Source organism: Lissotriton vulgaris, chromosome 1_1, assembly GCF_964263255.1.
Source record: "Lissotriton vulgaris chromosome 1_1, aLisVul1.2, whole genome shotgun sequence".
Classification (NCBI taxonomy): domain Eukaryota; kingdom Metazoa; phylum Chordata; class Amphibia; order Caudata; family Salamandridae; genus Lissotriton; species Lissotriton vulgaris.
The window spans coordinates 863,137,272-863,155,116 of NC_141685.1; positions in this window are offsets into that span (position 1 = coordinate 863,137,272).

A 17,845-nucleotide genomic window follows, 5' to 3' on the forward strand; every position below is an offset into this window, starting at 1 on the left:
GATGCTCGATCTATAGTATTGTCCTTCCTCATAGCAATATCCAATTTGGTGGATTTGTATCCCCTGGCTACCAGTCTCTTTTTAGCTTCCATTTGATGATGTACCCAGGCTTCTGGTATACTTCATGCCCTATGCATGTGAATAAATTTGCCATACAGAATGCTTGATATTGTGTGCTGTGGGTGAAAACTCCCTGCATGTAACATAGTGTTGCCCGATGTGTACTTTCTGTATAGGCAAATTGCTAATTTGCCCCGCACTGCTTGTGCCCTGATGTCAAAAATATTGGCAAATGTAGCATTTATGTTCGCAGTGAAATGTAACTCAAATCATCCTTATAAATTCTTTGTGTTGCTCTTACTTGTGCCATATTTATTTTCCTATAGCAAGCTGCATCATTAGGATGTCTAAATGCCTCTTTGATATAATCTTTTTTGTCCCATAGCACAAAATTATCTACTTTATCTGATTTATTGATGACAATGGTATTGTTCTTTTTTGATTTGTTCATAAACGCATTATACTGTTTCATTTGTTCATTAGGTTGGATATGTTGTTCCTTGGTTCTACGTTGCAGTTTTTCAACTCATCTGCAACGCGATCATGATGGATATCAATTGCATCACGTGGCATTGCAGGGACAAAAGTCGAAACTGGCTTAAAAGGACTGTGCCCAGGCTAGGAAATATTCATACCTTCTGCTTCTGCTACCTCTTGTGTATTACCAATGTGGATGTCTTCTTCACTTACTGCATGTAAAGTCCGAACAAGTGACATATCTTTGACTTGCGGTCCTTGAATGTTGGTGTTAATATTGCGCTCTTGTCTATTTTTAGTTCCATGATCCAAATAGTTTATTATTGTGAAGTATTTCCTTAATTTGACTTTTTTAATAAACTTGTAGACATCTATACGGGTATTACAATATCCAAAGTTGCTTTCGCCGCAGATAGATAAACCCAGTGCCAGAAGTTGTTTCTCTGTTAGGTCTAGGTCGATGTTCATGAGGTTCACAATAGTATTATCATCTATTGCTTGCTTTTCTTCCAATCCTCTTGGGGAGAGGAGTTGGCCTAACAGCTAGGGCAGTCAACCTCAAATCTGGGGAACTGGGTTTGAGTCTCAGCAATGACGCTGAACATCCTGTGATTCTGGCAAACTCACTTAATCTCCCTGTGCCTAACAAAAATTAATGTGTCCTCATGTAACGCAACTGGTCCTATGTAATGTGCTCTAATACCTGATACCGGTTCAAGTTGGCGTTATATAAAACTCCATTTTAAAAAAAAACGCAATTTTGTTGCCGCCTTCCCCTTGTTCCTAAGGCATTTCCTTTATTCCCACCTCCTTGTATTTCACCTTTGTTTGTTGAGGCGTTTGGATTGTGCGGCCGCAATGACTGATTGCATTCCATTCTGATGTAGTCCAGTACCTCTGCTAATGTTAGTTGGCCCAAATCCCCTCGCTATGAACCAGGGTTGCTGTCATCAGACTCCACCTAACTTGGGACCAAACAAGCATCCAAGATAGCTATATTGGAATCGCTTGCTGCCAAGTCTGATTTTCTTGCGTTTGCCACTGATTTGTTAGTGAAAATGCCCTTTTGTTTCTGCAGACTGTCGAACTTCCGTGCAAACGTGAACATTTTACCATGTTCGTAGTTGTTTTTATCTCAGACAAATTTAAACGCCTTCCTGGTTTTTATAACGTCTTCCAGTTTTTTAGGTGGTCTTTCATGTCCTTAATACTTTTGTCAATGTACTCCTTAATGCTTTGATGTTCCAGTTTGCTCAGTTCATTGTTGATCCTTATTATTTCCTCCATATTGTTGTTGCGATCTATCCTAGCGTATTTCACCAACAGACATACCAAGCGCATTGACGCTTCCAAATTAGTTTCGGCCCACTCCTTCAAAAGGAGGGGATTTGGGCTGTCAAAACTTGACGCTAACTTTATCCTTACGATTCAGAAAAGGGGGTGGTGATGAACAGAGTGTCTGAATTAAGCAGACCACTCTTACCCAGTCCAAAGATCAGGGCTTGATCCATCACCGTTATTTATCTCACTGCACCATCCCAGCTCAGAACCTGGCTATATGCAAATCAGTCTGTCCCTGGCCCAGTGCATCATGGGAACAGGGCAGACTAAACTACCAAGCCAATTCTTCACCAGAAAGGAGACAAGCTACCGGGGACCGGTTTCTGGCATTTCAGCCTTCTTCGGCCCGGCTTGCTTGAATCCTGATGGTGCAGTGAGAAAGGGACTCATGTCTGAGTATACCCTGCCACACCTATAGTGGCCAAAAACGATTCAGAAAAGGGGGTGGTGATGAACAGAGTGTCTGAATTAAGCAGACCACTCTTACCCAGTCCAAAGACCAGGCTTAATCCATCACCGTTATTTATCTCACTGCACCATCCCAGCCCAGAACCTGGCTATATGCAAATCAGTCTGTCCCTGGCCCAGTGCATCATGGGAACAGGGCAGACTAAACTACCAAGCCAATTCTTCACCAGAAAGGAGACAAGCTACCGGGGACCGGTTTCTGGCATTTCAACCTTCTTCGGCCCGGCTTGCTTGAATCCTGATGGTGCAGTGAGAAAGGGACTCATGTCTGAGTATACCCTGCCACACCTATAGTGGCCAAAAACGATTCAGAAAAGGGGGTGGTGATGAACAGAGTGTCTGAATTAAGCAGACCACTCTTACCCAGTCCAAAGATCAGGGCTTGATCCATCACCGTTATTTATCTCACTGCACCATCCCAGCTCAGAACCTGGCTATATGCAAATCAGTCTGTCCCTGGCCCAGTGCATCATGGGAACAGGGCAGACTAAACTACCAAGCCAATTCTTCACCAGAAAGGAGACAAGCTACCGGGGACCGGTTTCTGGCATTTCAGCCTTCTTCAGCCCGGCTTGCTTGAATCCTGATGGTGCAGTGAGAAAGGGACTCATGTCTGAGTATACCCTGCCACACCTATAGTGGCCAAAAACGATTCAGAAAAGGGGGTGGTGATGAACAGAGTGTCTGAATTAAGCAGACCACTCTTACCCAGTCCAAAGATCAGGGCTTGATCCATCACCGTTATTTATCTCACTGCACCATCCCAGCTCAGAACCTGGCTATATGCAAATCAGTCTGTCCCTGGCCCAGTGCATCATGGGAACAGGGCAGACTAAACTACCAAGCCAATTCTTCACCAGAAAGGAGACAAGCTACCGGGGACCGGTTTCTGGCATTTCAGCCTTCTACGGCCCGGCTTGCTTGAATCCTGATGGTGCCGTGAGAAAGGGACTCATGTCTGAGTATACCCTGCCACACCTATAGTGGCCAAAAACGATTCAGAAAAGGGGGTGGTGATGAACAGAGTGTCTGAATTAAGCAGACCACTCTTACCCAGTCCAAAGATCAGGGCTTGATCCATCACCGTTATTTATCTCACTGCACCATCCCAGCTCAGAACCTGGCTATATGTAAATCAGTCTGTCCCTGGCCCAGTGCATCATGGGAATAGGGCAGACTAAACTACCAAGCCAATTCTTCACCAGAAAGGAGACAAGCTACCGGGGACCGGTTTCTGGCATATCAGCCTTCTTCGGCCCGGCTTGCTTGAATCCTGATGGTGCAGTGAGAAAGGGACTCATGTCTGAGTATACCCTGCCACACCTATAGTGGCCAAAAACGATTCAGAAAAGGGGGTGGTGATGAACAGAGTGTCTGAATTAAGCAGACCACTCTTACCCAGTCCAAAGATCAGGGCTTGATCCATCACCGTTATTTATCTCACTGCACCATCCCAGCTCAGAACCTGGCTATATGCAAATCAGTCTGTCCCTGGCCCAGTGCATCATGGGAACAGGGCAGACTAAACTACCAAGCCAATTCTTCACCAGAAAGGAGACAAGCTACCGGGAACCGGTTTCTGGCATTTCAGCCTTCTTCGGCCCAGCTTGCTTGAATCCTGATGGTGCAGTGAGAAAGGGACTCATGTCTGAGTATACCCTGCCACACCTATAGCGCCCAAAAACGATTCAGGGGCCTAACATTATCCTTAGGCCCCTGGGAATCCTTCCCACTTTGTGATATTTATCAAGCGATTTAATCTCCCACCATTAGTTGAGTTTGCTATGGCTGTTCATCTCTAATGCTTTTATAAGACTTTTAATATCATTGTTGCCGCTAACATTGTTTGTTTTGCTGCCTCCTCCTCCTTGTGGAACCTTGGGTAGATAGAGTAAAAGTTCCTCTGCCACCATCTCCCGTTCCCATAATACATCATTAGACATCTCACCTAATGTAAAGTTCAAATCTTAGCTTAAAGGGCTGTTTTATCTTAAAAACCCTGCCATCCTAAAATAGTTACAACAACAACTTCAATCTTGAAGGCTTGAACTTTTGCCCCCCAAATCCGCCGCTCGCGGATTTGCGGATTTTCGGTAAATTTGCAGGAGTTCGCGGATTGCAGATTTACCAAAAATCCGCGAAATCCGCGAGCGGAACGGATTGTGCGCTCACACCTACTGTCAAACTGATTAGTAGATTAAGATGAATGCCACTCATACTGCAGATAGCCTTATACAGAATCTCTCTGCTCCATTGCTTGCAGCAGAACCAAAGAAATGGCATATTTTCCCTCTCAATTTACACATATATACACATTACTAACAAATCAAATTCCTACACACAATAATTGAAAACCGAAAACATATTTCTATTGGTTCAACAATTCAAACCTTGCCAACTGACATAACTTTCCACCCTACCCCCAACTGTAAACTGTCCCCAGAGGTCAAAAGTTCACCACTCTATAAAACACTGCTTCTTAACATATTTGAACTATACATAAGTACTTACTTATAAGTACCAATAAAAAGAAAAAATCAAATTAGAACCAACCAACACATAAACTTCAAACATATCTCTCAAATTTATTTTGTCAAATTATTTTTTTGATGCTTAGGTACACTTATGGGATGACTTACGTAATTTGCACCGTACGCGTATGGTAAATCTATCGTAAAAAAAATGTAGCGTCTATTACAATTTTTTTATACTCCCCGGGGACCCCATCCCCCGAGGCTAAAAAACATTGGGGACTGTGGGGGGAGCCCAAATGCCCCCACGGTCCCAACCGGCTGCCCACATTCTTTGGGATCCGGCATTGCTTTTCGTCAGAGAGAACAGCTAACATGCTGCTCTCTCTGACGAAAAGCAGTTTGCTGTGGTAGGGTGGGAGCCCCGAGGCTCTGCCCTACCACAGCAAACAGCAGTGTCCCGGGATTGGGCACCCCGGGACACTGCAGGAGCCGGCCCTGGGGGGTGGCGGTCCCCAGGGCCATCGAGGGCTCCAGGAGGGGGGCCGTGCGGCCCCGCTCCCAACATCAACAAAATCCCGGGGGGTGGTGGTCCCCGGGACTGGGGGGTCCGTCACGGACCCCCTATATTAAATATTTCAGCTCCGGGGAGATGGCAGTCCTCAGAGCGAGTGGGGGGCAAAGAGCCCCCCCACACACAATATATATATTTTTTTGTTAAAAAGGAAGCCCCGGGGCCATGGTGGTCCTGGGGTTGCGGGCGGCAAACAGCCCCCCCCCGCAAACATATAAAATAAGCCCCACGCATGGGGTTCCCAGGGTTTATAAAAAATTAATAATAGAGGCTTATTTTTTTTCAATAGATTTTCCGTACACGTACGGTGCGAATTACGTAAGTCGTCCCATAAGCGTACAGAACTAAAAAAAAATAAAAAACTGAACATTAAGGATCATTGTAAAAACCCCTAACTAACCCAAAGGAATCAGGAAGTCCTATAGCAAACAGCAAACTTTTTCTGTCAATCTACTCATATACAAATAAATTACAAATCACATTTATTCACACATTAAATTAAAATGAAACACACTTTTAAATTGCTTGAACTTTTGAACCCTTTCCAACTGACAACACTTTCAACCCTTCCCCCAACCACATTCTGCCAGCTATCATAGAAACACTTCAGGGAACACCTAACTAGTGCTTTAAATGGGCCGGTACTCACCGGTACTGAGTACCGGCACCTTTTCATTTTCTCCCCTTGAGTACCGGCACTTTTTCAAGAACGAAGAGAGTACCGGTACTCATGGGGACTTGACTTTAACCCAGGCAGCACTCCTTTCATCCCTCAAGTGACACCTTGGCAGCACTTTTAACAAGCTCTGCACGGAATAAATCGTAGGAGCTCTTGTCACCAGGACACAGCGTGAGCTGCTATAAAGGTCATCAGGGCAGGGGTGTGTCTGCAGAGTGATTAGCGCTTCCATTGATCTTTCACAGTGGGCCTGAGGGGGGTCTGTAAAATCAAATGGGTGGGGTGGGATGCACAGCTCAGGACTAAACAAAAGAACGTTAGCTAAGCTTTAACCATCGCCACGCATATGAATTGCCTACTTGCATGGGTGAATAAGAATGGATCTTGTTACCAAACTCGCTCATCCCTATTTTACTAACCTTGGACAGACTGTAAGTCCATTCAAAAATGTGGAGATTGGCACCTGGTTCCCCAGTACAGACGTCAGCTCTGGCCCTAACTCAGATTTGCAAATGTTCCAAGAGAGACTTGTGCACTGGACAGATGGCTCAGTGGGCTGTAGGGCACCGGTTCGATTTAAGGCAGGCTGAAGCATCATGTCATCCTTAGGCGGTTGATAAAATGAATGCGTTTTAGTTGAATTATAAAAACATCCCTTATGCAATTACCTCATTAGTATTCAGACCTTGAGGCGATACATAAACTGTCCTCATTTCTTTGGAAAGCTTCACATTATGAACTTTATTACAAACCGTTTGGAAGTGCGAGTGGTTCCCTTTAAAAAGTACTACTTTTATGTACAGAATACAAAATCAAAGCAAATGGGAAATATTTGCTGAAGTGGAATATGTGGGTGCTGTTTTCTGAAAGAATGGTTTATCAAAAGTCATAGTAAATGACAGTGGAGGCAACTTAAAGCTGAAACCTTCTAACAGTGCAGAAGTGGGTAAATTTGCCTTCCACCCTGAAGGAAATTGGAGTGTGCAACGGTTTAACAGCGAAGATAAATGGGTTATTGAGTTGGCATAAAAACAAATAAACTGAATTGGGAATACAAAGTAAAACAAGCATTGGCAAAGCCAATAGGTCTTGTAAGGGGACCGTTCTAAAGAAGCTTTATGAAGCAGCCAGAAGCAAAAATGGAAGGAATGGTAGTGGGTGGGGGTAGAAGAAACAGGATGGGGAGAGGTGGAGGGGAGAAAAAACAAGATGGATGAGGGTGGGGAAGGTTATGTGGCCAGCGTTCACGGTGTCATATCGTTAAAAAAACTATTGGACAGATACATCCCACATTCTAACAATGCATGCAGATTTCTTGCATACAATTTTGGCACGGTCAAAAAGCTAACCCCGCCCCTTGTTCTGCCTTAGCACCGCCCTTGTGCCCACCCTAAACTCCGCCTACTGCTCCATTTGGTGAGTACCTGCACTTATTTATTTCCATTTAAAACACTGCACCTAACTGACAACACAGGTGAAAAGTTAATCATACATTGTTGCAAAACAAAACAGCAAGTCTGCTTGACTTGTCATTATACCAGCATATCTTAAGTAATGTTCTTTTCTACCACCTTTTCTTAACCAATAAATAACAGACTTTTAAAAAAGTGAAAATTGCACCCTACTTTTGTAGCTAGTAACATTTCAAACAGCCAATCACTTCTTTGCTTTTTTCAAATCTTCACTTATACACCATTTTAGAAAAAAAAATCTTTAAACTGCCTTTTATTTACAGAGATCATCTGAGAGCATTAAGACCTCTCTTCAAGATGCTTACAGTGTGGATTGTGGGACATAGCTATATTTTCTTGAGCAAAAGGTACGCACAACAGAAAGAAATTCACAAAGACCTAGGTTTACCAAATGTAGACATTAAATGGATTGGACAGAAAGGATTAAAGTGGCACCAATTGACGCCATTGGTGAAATCCTTTATGCATCTCCAACACCCTCACCTCATAATTGTATACTGTGGTGGCAATGACCTAGGCACTTTGACTGGGGTAGGTCTGGAGATGTTTATGAAGGACACCTTTACAGAACTGATGTCACTTTTCCCTAAAACTACCTTTGTCTATTCTAATATATGTCAAAGGCAGAAATGGAACTGGTCCAATCAATGTTGTCCACAAATTGAAAAAGTTAGGAAACATGTGAATAAATCTGTTTCTGCAGTCCTCCGAGACTATAGAATGGGGGTCCATTTACAACAACAATTTGCGTTTCAATATGCAAGGCATCTATAGGAGAGGTAGTGTACATTTCATAGATGAAGGGAACAGAGTCTTCTCATGAACTTTAGACTCTGCATCGGTACTTACTTGACTAGGTACTAAAATCTCCCAATAAAACTATTGTAAAAAAAAATAGAGTCTATTACAAATTTTTTATAATCCCCGGGGACCCCATCCCCCGGGGCTAAAAAAAACACATTAGGGACCGTGGGGGAGTCCAAATGCCCCCACGGTCCCAGCCGGCTTCCCACGTTCTTGGGGAGCCGGCATTGCTTTTCGTCCGAGAGAGGATCTAACATGCTGCTCTCTTTGACGAAAAGCAGTTTGCTGTGGTAGGGTGGGAGCAACAAGGCTCCCACCCTACCACAGCAAACAGCAGTGTCCTGGGATTGGGCACCCCGGGACACTGCAGGAGCAGTCCCTGGGGGGTGGCGGTTCCCAGGGCCATTGAGGGCTCCAGGAGGGGGTCCGCGCGGCCCCCCTCCCAATATCAACAAAGCTCGGGTTGGTGGTCTCAGGGGCTGGGGAGTCCATCACGGACTTCCCTTTATTAAATTTTACAGCTCCGGGGAGGTGGCAGTCCCCAGGGCGAGTGAGCCTTGGGGACCGCAAAGTGCCCCCCGCACACAATATATATTTTTTTAAGAGGAAGCCCAGGGGTGGAGGTCCCTGGGGCTGCGGGGGGACTATGAGCCCCCCGCATACTTAAAAAGAAAGCCCCAGGGTTCTGGGGGGCTCTATGCCCCCCACTAGCATAATAACTTTGCCCCGGGGGGTGGTGGAACCCGGAGAAGTGTGGGGGGGAGTGGGATCCCCCTCAGTTTTAGAGAAATTTGCCCCCGGGATTTGGTCCCCTCAGGGGCTAATTTAAAAAACAGCAGACCAGGATATTTTTTTTCACGTGGGACGCGTACATACGCGTGCCCCGCGATTTACAAAAAAAATAAAAAATTATGTTTTGGCCTTGGGGGTCCCTGTGGGACCACCTGAGCAGGCCTAGGAGGTCAGGGTGTGTCTACCCTGCCCCAATTGCATGTTTTGCGCATTTGTTTTCTACTTTCTTGTGCTATGGTTCTACCGAGGCACAAGATGGCTGCCAACACTTCCTGGTTGGGAGTGTTGACAGACAGTTGACATCCAATTAGCATGCAGCTCGTACTCGGGAAGTTAAGCGTACCGTATTCGCACCGTAAGGACTACAGTACAGAGAACGGTAAGCTTCTATAGATATACTTATGATTTTACACATGATTTTCTCAGGAACTACTGAACGGATTAACACCATTCAGCAAAAAGTGTGATCTGAGAACAGAACTCTACCTTTTTGCCAAATTTTGTGTAATTCCTTCAGCCGTTCGGGCTGAAGCGCTGGCTAAATGTCCTATGGAAAATTGCATAGGGAAAACACGTTTTGGGACCCCCTTTTTTCTCGGCCCCTGCTTCACAAATCACCCCCAAACTTTCAGGGAAGTAGCAGAGCGGAACAGACCATTTTCTTGGAGAAATTCCCGGAGATTAGTCCACCGGTGCCAAGGTTATTACAAATAGAATGTTATGGATTTCGTATGGAAACTAGGTTTTAACTATAACTACCCTCAGGCGACCGTAACTCCCAAGTGCAGTTGTGCACAAGCAGGAACACAGACTCAATGTTTAGCTGGTGCCAGGTTTTTTTATTGCAGTGAATATCAACGGTGCTGTCTCTGACGCGTTTCGGACACAAGACGGTGTCCTCGATCACATGACAAATAGGTATAAGAAATGGAATTTAAAGGAACATTGGCCCTTACAATGACGTATTGAGGCACTGGTGAACACAGAAGAAATACTGTGCATACATGCATCTTTATGAACAAATCAAAAAAGAACAATACCATTGTCATCAATAAATCGGATAAAGTAGATAATTTTGTGCTATGGGACAAAAAAGAACTATAACGTGTGTGAAACCTATGTTTTTTTCAGTGAATTTGCAAGGTTTTTTAAATGCCAATTCCTAAATATAACGTGGCTGAAACCTATGTTTTTTTCAGTGAATTTCAAAGGTTTTGTAAATGATAATTTTTAAATTTATTATATTTCTTTCTTTTTATACTAATTTCTTAAATTTTTATTATAAATATTTATATTTATTTTATTTTATAAGTTATATTTCTTATTCTTTATGTAAAATAATAACAATAGTACTTTCCATTTTTTTTATTAATTACACTTTTTTTACAATATATTAAAATTAAATTCTATATAATTCCTTTTTTTCATTTTTTCGATACGCGATGGTACCATACTTTGAATGGTAAATCATCCTCTGCGAAAACCTGCGCACACGATACGGATACACTCTGACGTTGTGTGTCGCATCAACGCTTCCGCATGACATCATGTACGGCGTTCCGTACGCGCACGCCGCAAAAGTTTGTAATTGTTCAAAAACATATATTTATGTATTTAATGTACATATTAAGGGAAGACATTATCTGAGATAATCATGAAACTAGTTTTTTTTACTAATAATAAGCGTATATTACTTTTATAAGCAATTACGCAAAATGCGGAAGTACGTCGTTCACACTAGCACCGTAAACCCAACGTAACCGTACACAAAGCCATGTGACTTAAAAAGAAGAGACTGAATTGGTTCATAACACTTCCTATTCCAACTCTTGAAAGACCCCTACTATTTAAATCATTCTACTTTGACTTTCTAAGAAGACCTATGGACTCGTCTTCCAGCCATTTCTCTAATGGATAATTTGGTGCAGAAGCACCTTAGAGGAAGAAAAAAGAGGCGGTCATTTGGAAGTTTTTTTACTTTCCCTGAAGGGGGAAAAAAGGTCAATGCACCTCTTGTGACCTGTAAAATTTGCCAAACTACACTTTCCAGGGGCAATCCTGCAAAAAAATAGTAATTTGGCACTGCAAGTATGGTGCGGCACGTGATGACCTTGCACACCAACAATTTTGCAAAAGCTGCAACACAGAGGTTGCAAGGGGACCCACCTGCTGCTGTAGCAAGTACATCTAGTGCACCACCACCACCTGTGAGAGGCAGTCTACAACCACAGATCGAACATGATTTTCGGGAAGTTAAAATCCTCTGCATTTATTGTGCCAAACCTTTATGTTACGGGGAACAGTCCATTGACCTGATAAAGCACAGGAAGTGTGAGCATAGCTGTCATCGTCATTGTTTTTTTTTTTCACATTCCATTATGTTCCTGTTGGACACTTTTTAGGTTCATGTTCTATTTTTTTGTTAAAAAAAACTTGAAAAAAAATACAAAAATAATAGAAAACTAAAAACACAAAAAAAACTGTTATTTTTAGAACTACCTTCACTGGTCAAAGAAAGAACTATATTTCAATGTTAGTGTGTGAAAGTTGGTCAGAATGAATGTGTAGTTCATAAATGAATAAATGAATACAATACTACTGTATGGTGAATGTGAAAGTGCAGAACTATAAGGAAGTGCTACAGCATAAATCTATAAGGTATTTATAGTAAAGTGTAGTACTTCCGAAGCACTTGAATGTAAAATATCCATATAAATATGTTACAAATCTATGCTTCAATTTGCATGGCTGGTGAAATTGCCTGGGTGAATTTGTATGTGTTACAATGCCCTTGTGCCTCTTTTACACATCTGTTGCCTCACTTTTGTGATGCAGCGGCGGTGCAAATGATGTGCCATGATGTGTGGTATTTACAATGACATGAATATGGAAGGTGCATCACATTATAAAGCCCTGCACCAGAAGGAGGCTTTCCTTCACTGAGGGAGTGGGGGGTGGAGGTGTTCTGGTGCAGGAACGCCTCCTAAAAGTGAATAAGTGAACTCTATTGATTTTATTCAGTCACTTTTACACTTATGCTGCATCAAAACCCTGCATCTGCTTGAAACAGGTGTAAGGATTGACACAGCATTGTAAGCATTGGGCCCCAAGAGCATTGCTGGAGCTGTGTTGTGTTTCTAACGCAAGTCAAGAAATGCGCCACTGTCACAACACAAATACATTACATATCTGTGCCGTTTTTGCCCCATAATACACTACATTGTAAATGCAATGCATCCATGGTGGTGATGTCACAGTGCACAATAACTGGCATATCTCTTGGGATGTACCACTTATTGTACATCTGCTGATTACTGTTTGAATGTAGTGAATGGATTACTACACACTGAATAATGAGTCACTACAAAACTATAACAGGAATGACAAAGTGTTTCATTCAAGAGTAAGGATATAGACTGGGGAATTGAACATATAAAAGGTAAATTTGCAGGTGCATAGAACAGTGCATGCATAGCCTATAGGCCCACTTTCACCATGAGTACTTAGGTAGTGACTGAATATTTACAATTCTGCAAGCAGAATGTGTGGCTGAATGTGTAGCAGCTTTACTTTTACAACAGTGTATAGGTAAGCACATACTGATGTATGGTTCACTACCATACTGAAACAGTAGTATGATGGTTTTGCTGGAAGTGTAAGGATACACACTGAGGAACTGAAGGTATAAAAGACAAGTTTGCTGGTGCATATAACACTACATGCACAGTCTATAGCACTACATGCACAGTCTATAGGGGTTTGAAGCAGTCTATGGCCGAAGGCCTGTTTTAATCCATGAGTATCTAGAAAGTGAGTGGATGATTACAGTTCTGCAAAGAAAGTGCCTAACTAAATTTATAACAGCTTCAGTTTTACCACAGTACATATATAAGCACATACTGCTGAATGACTCACTACAATACTGAAACAGCATTGTCAGAGTGTTTAGTGGAAGTGGAAGGATACAGACTGGGGAATTAAAGGTATAAAACACAAGTTTGCAGGTGCATAGAAGACTGCATGTATAGTCCATAGGGATTTTAAGCAATCCATGCCCTCAGACCAACTTTGCATATTTTAAATCAATACAAACATGTAAAGAATGTATAACTGAATCTATAAGTGCTTCACTTTTAGTACAATCAATACATTTGTAGATGGTGCTCAAACCTTTATTATTTTTAAACAATAAATGTATTCTTGTAACATAATTTAACAGAGCTTCTAAAACAAGTTCATCAGGTATTTCATACACATCAAATCCCTCGCTAGCAGTTTCGGAATTAATTTGTTCTAAAATTTCAACATAATTTAATGCCTCCACAAAATCTGCATTAAAGCTTTCATCTTCGAAAATCATAGGTAATGTCTGCAGCACTAATTTCCCCTTCTTCACTCTCATTGCCTGTGACAGATACGATTAGTTCTTCAATTACACTCCAGGTAATTTCCAAAATCTCCTCAGTATGGGTCTGTTCTCTTTCCATAATTTTTCTCTTATGTTGTAGCTCCTTGTATAAAAATATAAACAGTTCATCTTATCGTTTTTTTTAATATATAATACAAAACTAGTGTTTTCAACTATTTTGGCCTAAAAAAAATATTATATAAATACCATTGTCTAATAACATTCCATTAGTAGAGTTTTACTCCTTAATAAAGTTATATAAATATAATTACTTATAAGTATATCCTGTTCTTAAGTTTTCTTACATTTTTAAACCAATCACTCCTTATGACTATAGGAAAAGACTCAGGCTGTTATAGTAAAATGCAGACTCAAAAATGTAGAATATGTCTATTCACCTTACCCATACAAAAATAGTAAATGTGTTTTAGTAAAATGCAATTGATACTACTGGATGTCCAGAATAACACTGTGTATCTGTGTATATTTAGGTACCATTACCGCACTAGTTTTTGAATACTTCATGTCTTTTAACACAAATAAACTCTTAAAGACCTATCCAGTACTCACCGTTTAACATAATTAGAAAGCAGTAATTCCTTAGATAAGTCGAAAATACTCGCAGCAACAGGTATAGAACTCTGGTACACTCAGTATACAAATTTTTTTAAATGTCTTTAAAAGATACAAACCATCTTTAAACAATAATGTACTCCATCCATGTTTTCTTACTTCAGCTTGGTAGAAGCACATTCCATCAACCATTTTTAACAGTTACTTGTACTTACCTTAAGCATATTAAATAATAAAAAAAAATATATTACAAAATTACCATCTGTGGAAGACACAAAAAAATACAGTTGTAATATATCTTTTACAAAACAAAATAATTTGTAAAGTAATACATTTGCCTTTTTTACTGTTCTTTGAATATATTGAATTTCACTAGAAACAGTGAGTTCAATAGTACTCATCACATAACAGCGGGCAAAAAAAAGACAATCACTAAGATTATCTTAAAAAAAACATTCAACATTCTCAATAACAATCTAAAAAATAGAAATAAAACATATCTTAAATGTTTTTTCTAAGAGCAATTTCTTACGTAAATATGACACATCACAAACAATCATAAAATAACAAAACATTATGATTGATTTTCATACACTGTAAAGAATGTTACTTACAAATATATGCTGACAAAATATACAACAAAAAGTCCTTAATGGTTTCACATACTTTTCTGCACGGCCAAATAGTATGCGTCAAATTCTTAGTTTGGAAATTGTTCAGTAGTAATCCTGAGCGTCTGCCTCCCAGCCTTTTGATCCAAAACCACCAACATCATTTGCTCCGTCCCCCAGTGCTCATCCCTCAGCCTGACGCTATTTAACATCTACATGGTCACCCTCACACAAGTTGCCCACCATCACAACCTCAACATGATCTCCTACGCTGACAACACCCAGCTCATCCTCTTCCTCACAAAGAAGCAACATACCATCAAAAGCAACCTACACGACACAATGAAGGACGTCTCCGACTACATGAAGAGCAGCTCTCTAAACATGAACTCGCACAAGATGAAGGTACTCATCCTCAGACCCACCCCCTCAGCCTCGTATGACTCCTGCTAGCTGACTACACTGTGAACAGTACCAACAGCTACTGAACATGTCCACTACCTGGGATTCATCCTCAACTCCTCCCTATCCATGTGTAAGCAAGTCTACACTATCTCCTCGTACTGCAATAACACCCCCCACATGCTCCGCAACATTTACAAGTGGATCCTAACCAAAAGAAAAACAGTGACACAGGCCCTCATTAACAGCAGACTATACTGTGGCAGACACTCGACACAGGAATTCCAGCCAAACACCTACAACAACTACAACAAATCCAAAAGACCTCCACCTGAGTGATCATCAATGTCCCCTGCTGCAGCCACATCACCTAGCACCTGATACACCTACACTGCCTCAATATCAACAAGAGGATCAACTTCAAGCTCCTCACCCTCACTTACAAAATACTCTACAACACCAGACTAACCTACCTTAACAGCAGTAATCCTGAAAGGCCAAATTTTGTTCCTAAGATTTTGGTTTTAAAAATATTAGGTACGAATTTGTTAATTCTTAGGCAAACGTTGTTTAAAAACCAATTGACTATCATTACAATGTATCCAACATTTCAGACACTTTAAATAAACAGTGTAAGGTCCAGATGTTGTAGAAGGTCCATCATGAAAAATAATTGCAACAGCTACAAAAGTTCTTCCTGATATTGAAACTTGACCAGCTACAACATTTTTAATTAAAGTTTCCAAATTTCTTCCGACAGCTCTACAACGTTGCAGCATTAAAGTTACATACTGTCCATATCTTTGTATGAATAATGTTGATGACATTTCTGATTTACATTATCCACACTCCATTTTTTTACATGCTCCTCTAATTAGATTGTTAGAAGACACTGATTCACAGTCAGGTAAAGTCAAATATATGAATCTTTCACTGTCAATGTTACTGCTACATGTAAACAAACAATATTCACAGTTATGTTCCCATTTATAGGAAAGGCCAAAAAGATTTTCAATATCTATACCTTCATCTTCCAATACAACAAGCATATACATTACAAATTCCTGACAATCTTGCTGAATATTCTGCGTAAATTGAGTAGAACCAGAACATATTTCCAAAACATTTTGAATATCAGAAACACTTTGTATTTTACTTTTTTCACTACTACATTTCTCATAAAAAGAATACAACAAAGAACAGAATCTTTCTTTCCGATTTTCAACAATTTGCTGTAGCAAACTTTCAAGAAAAAAAAAAACATTATCAACTAGATTAGTCTAGCAGTTGACACCAGAACTATTATCAAACTGATAACCAGCATTCTCTTCAACACTGTCCTTTTTCTTTTTTGCTTGCAATCACAACTTCATCTTGGTTTTTTTCCTTTCTCTACAGCTTCACTACAGATTTTCTCAAATCTTCTTTTTCTACCTATCGCACGCTTTTCGAATATTGGATATTTACCTAGATTGGGTGCATATTCTCTTCTTAGCCTAATATACTCTTTCACACAACTTGCATCTGCACTAATCTTTGTCTCATCAAAATCAATCAAGTACAATCCAGATAAAGTTCTCACTCGAGACAAAGCAACATATGCCATACCCTCTTTGAACACAGTACTTCCAATATTCACTACAGCACTATCTACACTTAAACCTTGAGATTTATGAATGGTCACTGCATACGCCAAACAAATAGGAAACAATTTTCTGCGAACATATAAATCTTTTACAAGCAAAAACCGAGATGAACAATGACTAAATTATAGTACTTCTTCAATTTCATCAAATTTGATTTTCAAAACTTCTATACCATCTGTATTTACATAAATAACAAAATTAACTATTTTACCCATTACTCCATTTACTAAACCTTTTCCTCATTCAAATGACATCGTAAAATTACCCTACTGTTTACACATGCATATAAATTCTTTTCTAAACCAGCAGTTTTACTTATCGATTTCTCTAAAGAATCCAATTTCCTCTTCAACTTTTCAGTCAAAATAATAGTGATTCCTTCATGTTCTATTTTATCGATAGTTTCCAATTTGATAATTTCTTCATTTTCCAACTTTAACATTTCTTCATTGAATATAGAACATTAACGCAATTTTGGCATTAAGCAGATTACAGATTTGTTTTCTGCAATTCTCATGTATATTTTCTCTGGGACAATATTTTCATTTGGAAACAAATTGCAAAGTAATCGTCTCTGTAAAGCTTGTTTGCCATATTCAGTCACTTTTCCAATTCATATATATTGAAGAATAGTTCCATAATCAGCATCATTTGCCTGTCGCATATTTGTAGTAAGTTCCTTATACTCAAAATATGACCAAATGTTTACATTTCCAATGCTCTCCAAAGACTTTCTGGTATCTTCATGCGCCAGTGTTTTAAACACTGGTTGTGCTTTTACAGGAGTAAGTTGTAGAAGATCTCCAAAAACTATGACGTGTTTTCCTCCTAATAATATGTCATACTCTGTTTTAAGAATTTGCTACATTCTTAAATGCACAAAGGCAAGCATTAAGTTTGATACCCTGCTTACCTCATCAATAATGAGAAGTTTCATTTCCCTCAAGACTCTTGAAACTTCACAACAAGCTTCTCCAGATAGCTTGTGATATTCTAATTAGTTTTCATGCTCTACTAGTAGCATTAATAAATGATGTAAAGTAATTCCTTTAATATTGTATGCTGCC